This window comes from Bactrocera oleae, chromosome 3 (genome assembly GCF_042242935.1).
Source record: "Bactrocera oleae isolate idBacOlea1 chromosome 3, idBacOlea1, whole genome shotgun sequence".
Taxonomy (NCBI): domain Eukaryota; kingdom Metazoa; phylum Arthropoda; class Insecta; order Diptera; family Tephritidae; genus Bactrocera; species Bactrocera oleae.
Genome location: NC_091537.1, coordinates 68460019 through 68465506, shown reverse-complemented (window position 1 = coordinate 68465506; position 5488 = coordinate 68460019). Strand labels below are relative to the sequence as shown.

General features: G+C 36.4%; 1 pseudogene; it reads right to left on the bottom strand.

Moving 5' to 3' along the window:
- Nucleotides 1-3158: 3158 nt before the first annotated feature.
- LOC138856116 (uncharacterized) lies at nucleotides 3159-4055 on the bottom strand (annotated as a pseudogene).
- Nucleotides 4056-5488: the final 1433 nt, after the last annotated feature.

Sequence of the window (5488 nt, the reverse complement as noted above, 5' to 3'; positions counted from 1 at the left end):
ACAAACTGTGCCAACATTAATTTTATTAATTTCCTGCCGTCTGACTTATTTCCGTGATGAACTTGTCGAATTTATCTGGTTCATTGTCTTTTGTGCTTACATATGTATTCGCATATGTAACTCACGCGGTGGCTGCCACAGGAGAAGGGCCGTAAACCGTGTTGTATAGTCTTTTATAATAACAGCAGGCATCCTCGAGCCTAACTGTTGACTATGTATTCGCTGTTCCGTTTTGTGTCGTATTCGTTTCAGCGTTCCTTGTAAGCCAGGATCAGCTGACTTGCTGACATGGTGTTGCCATGTTATATTGTCGTATATTATATGATATTGTGGCTCATTCCACAAAAAATGTCAGACACATTTTCCTTTGTGGAAACATACTCTAACTCTATTTCTTTACGTTATACTACATCTTGAATGTAATGATATTTTATCTCTATATGCTTAGTTCTCTTATGAAATACAGGATTCCTCAAAGTTTGTATAGCGTTCATGTTGTCGCCTTTCAATAAAATATGATCTTCCGAACTGTAACCTACTTCCTTCAGCAAGCGACGAAGATATGCTGCTGTACACAAGGCGATATATTCCGCCTCAGTGCTACTTAAAGCGACGACATCTTGCTTCTTTGATTGCCAAGAAAATGCGCTGCCAACTAGAAAGATTGAATAGCCGGTGTATGACTTCCTGTCAGTATTATTGCTTGCCCAGTCTGCATCCGCGTAGCCTTCTACCGATTTACCACTTTTGCGATAATGAAGCTTTAAATCTAGGGTTTTTGATAAGTACCGCAGAACATGTTTTGCACCAGCCTCATGTTCAGAATGAGGATCTTGATTTCTTCGCGCCAATGAACTTACTGCATGCATTATGTCAGAACGCGTCGAAATGGCCAAATACATTAAAGACCCAATTAGCGACTGATAGTTTGTTACGTCCACCTTAGAGCAGTTCTTATGGTTACAGCTTATTTGAAAACTAGGATCTAGCGTGTGCTTACTGGACGACATGAGCTCACACCATATACGCTCAACAACTCCTTGATATAGTTTTTCTGACACACAGAAATTGCACCTGTTTTACCCTCACGTTCTATTTCGAAACCAAGAAAGAACTTCAATGTATTACCGTCTTGCAACTTAAACTTTGACGATACTTTGCGTTTTATATTTGTAATCTCTTCTTCACTGGGATATGCTAATATTAAGTCATCAACATAAACTGCTATGTAGCTGTACACCTTGCCTTGTTGTTTGACAAACATGGCTCGCTTTTGCACTGATTGAAAGCCAAACTCTTCAACGCTGTATCGAATGTATTGTTCTACTATCTACCTGACTGTTTTAAGCCGTAAATAGTTTTATTTAATTTAAGGACTTTGTCCGGATTTTTGCGATCTATGAAACCTAGGCCAACTGCTTTTGAACCAAATATTCTCAAATGTCGTACATTTGGCTTACAACCCTTCCAAACCTCGTATGGTGTTTTATCACTAAGTTGTCTAGTAACTGAGCGATTACGGATATAGACCGCAGTTGCAACAGCTTCAGCCCATAACGACTCACAAAGTCCCGCCAGCACAAGCATACTGTGAGGCATCTCGAACTCATGGTTGACATACTCAGTGACGTTCTACTAGACTTTTAAACATTTTTCAAAAAATAAACAAACATGCGTTTAGATTTATCGTGTATGAAAGTTGCGAAATAACGTGCACCACCCGGAGACACTTTTGGCATAGGCCCACATACATCAGAGTGAATTATGTCTAACAAACTCACAGAACTATGCTCACTGCTTTTTGGAAACGGCTTTGCACTTATTTTTGTTTTCATACACACATCACAGTTAATGTTTTTTGGTACACTTTTTAGATCGTTAGTTCGGATAGTTCTCTTAGGCTTTAAAAATTTAAATGTCCATAGCGTTTATGCCAAACCATAACATTCTCTTTTGCTGCACTAAAACACGAATACACACTATTCTTGCCGTCAAAAATATAAAGATTATTTATCTTTGGAGCTTTTAACACGACATCACATTTTTGATTTCTTATGATTGCACAGTCATTCTTAAAACTAACAGTCACACCATTAGTTATTGCTTTTCCAACAGATATAAAGTTTCCCGCTATTGTCGGCACAAATAACACATCTTTTAAATATATTTTGCAGTTTGCATTAATTACGACCGTTCCTACGCCTACAGCATTTACGTATTTTTCCGATGCTAGCATCACTCTCTCTTTATTTTCTCTGAGAGAAATAAACATACTTCGTTTTCTGCATATGTGAGTAGACGCACCACTATCAATGCACCACGAAGATCTTCGGAAACATGATACGTCTGTTGCTGCTAACACTGCAAACTGTCCTGACATAGTCGTCTAGTCTTCATGTATGGAAATCCTGAGTGTGACAAAAATCGCCACAACCGTCTTAAACTGTTTATATTTAATACCCATCCCTTTAAAAAACTAAAATTATTGGTTGTGTTGTTTTCTAACTCATCTACGACCCGAATAGTTTTTAAAATTTTTTCGGCCTCATCTAAAAACTCTAACTGTTCTGGGGAACCTACAAACACTTTTTTAGTGGGTACAATAGCCTCAACGAAACTGCTATTAAAAATGTCAAATAATTTATTAAAAAAAGAAACGAATTCCGCGGTATTAATAAAGCTCCCACTGTTCGAGCTTAAAGCTCCCGAGTTATAAAGGGACAACATACCAGAAGCGACCGTATTACTCAATACCTGAGATGCAAATTTAACCTTAATTTTTTGGAAGGCATTGGGATAAATATGAGCATCGGTTAATTTATGCGCACACCGATAACTCGACTTTGAGTCGATTTCATAAAAATTAATAATATCCGACCAACTTACGCGACAATTTTTAAAGAAAACCGTATTTTTCAAATTTTGTAAACAGTTACGACTACTTTATTATTAAATGGGGGCTATCGTAAAAAAAATATATTTCCTTGCCATTAACATTAAAAAAAGGCCGTGACGCTGAAACACCTAACAAATTAGAAAAATTCTGAAAATTGGTGCCCTGGTCGCATACAAAATGGTAAGGAATTAGTCCTATATTTTGGAGTTGAGTAATGACTTCAAGAATATATTTCTTGAGGACATCCCCTTTGCAGGCTCCTTTACCGAAAATTACCTATTATCCTATCCAATTTCCTATCATACTGCAAATGACATTTCAGTGACATTTCATCGCATGAAAGCGACACGAACTTTTGTTCAAAAGAGAATCCCCTACTCCTAATCTCTAACGATTTTATACTGCTTTGGGTGCAACCTGGGAAACGAGGCCAGTCGGTAACAAAATTTTTCAAAGTACTTTCGGAGGGAAAATCTAACTGGTGCTTTAAGTGACGATAAGCAACTGGCACCTGACAAAAAAAATACACCCAAAGCTATCGTTTTAAAAAAATTGTCATAACGCCGCCCGTGGTTACGGCGATTACTGTTTATAAAACTACTTCTAATACAAGCACCTAACTGAGGAGGAACTTTGCTGCAAACTATCTCAAGAGACTCTTCTCTAAATGAACCACTTCTTAACATTTCCCTACATCTTTCTAATTCAGTGGCCAATTGGATCAATTGAGCCTTAAAACTTCTATTTTACTGTTCTTTTACATCTAATTTTACTTTTAAAATCCTATTCTCTCCCCTCAATTTTTTCTTCCTAGCTATCAGACCCCTACCTGTTTGCGCGGCTTTATCGGTACTATTTAATAGTTCCTCCTCAAGAAGTGGAAGAGGTTCTAAAATTATTTCGCAATCTTCCCTTTCTAAAAGCGGAAGGAGCTGCCTTGATGCACCGTTAACATTGGAGGCAGATTCTTCCATTTGGGGAGCGAAATCTTCAAAACCCAGTTCTATGGGGTTTTCAAAAAAAGAATTTGAGGCGTTAAATGTAGGCTCAACAATTAAATTAATGTCGGGAACGGCTCTCGGACGCACTTTTTTTGGGTGGCGCATTTTTTCGGAAAAATGTCGTTCACAAGCAAAAATGTGTTTAGGTGTTTCTTCATTGAATCTTTCAGAAACACCTAAACGTCTGAGCCAACAATTACGCCTATTAAAAGAAAAAAAATTTTATACGTAAGTTATAAAATAATATAATATAAAATATATATAATTATAATAGTGCAAAAAAAGAATGAAATTTAGATAAATCGTAAACTATCGAAACTCATATTTTAACACTTGTTACAATTATTTAAAACTTTTTTAATCACTTTTGCACTTAAATATATGCAGAACTTAAATTGTATTATGTATTTAAATTGTATTATTAATAGCACATCCAAAATAATTGATGATATGCTCACAGTCGTTACTTCAAAAAATTAATTTTCTAAATTTTAATATATCGAAAGCTATCGCAAGACATTTTTAACACTTTTTACAATTATTTATCATATATTACATATTAAACACACTTTTTGCACTATTTAATTAATTTATTTTGTGATGTACTCACCGTTCGAGATCCGTTCCCTCACATGGAAAATGGTAAGTTCGTCCCTCCTCGCTACAGCCTGCAACACACTTTCTCCATTTTAAGTTTGATTTTGGCATTTCGGCTGTAAAATAACGTTACAAATTATTAAATACATGCAAATTTATCTAATAAAAATTAAAATATACTTACTAGTTCACAAGCTGCGTGCTGTTTTTCTTTCGTTATTCTTCGTAATAACGGCCGTTACAAATGGAGAGTAAAAATTAAAAATGTCTCCATTCCCATTATAATTTTGTGTGATTTCAATCTGGCCGTCCTTCTTTTTCCAATTGCTAAACGTCAGACCTCCTGAACTTTGACAGTTGCTTGAGTTCAGGAGGTTTTGACGTTTAGCAAATGCGCTCTCATTTCCAGTGAGAAACGAGTTGGGCATCTCTTTATCTCTGATCTCAGTACTGATATTCGACTGACTCACATGGTCCGGCGCTTCGCCGTTCAAATATATTTAGTTTGTGTCATTCACTTGTTTTAACGGTAATTCCCGATCATGTCCACTCGTCACATGTCCGCAGGCTGATTTGACTATACCCAGTGCACCGATTCGTGGTGGCTTCTGTGATAGCACCTTAAAGGAAGTTGAGATGGTAACTCCTCCTCCCTAGTTTTTGAGTGGGGAATAAAATTATAACCCATTTGATGGTACGAACTTTTTTGCTTCTCCTTGATTTACAGAAGATTATTCCTATAGAGGAGTCATTGGTGACCGATCGTCTTGCTTACTAGAGAGGTTTTCCTGTCCTCGGATCGACTAGTGTTATTTCTGACATGACTCCTAGTGTTTGGAATAATTTTTTTTTACCCTTTTGTTGGTTGTCATTTATCTATTTATAATGTTGAATATCACATACACTTTTAATATGGTATAATAGGTATAGAATACGACTGGGCCAGTTAGTAATATGTGTTTACTATATTGGTGTAGATGCCGATATCAATTAC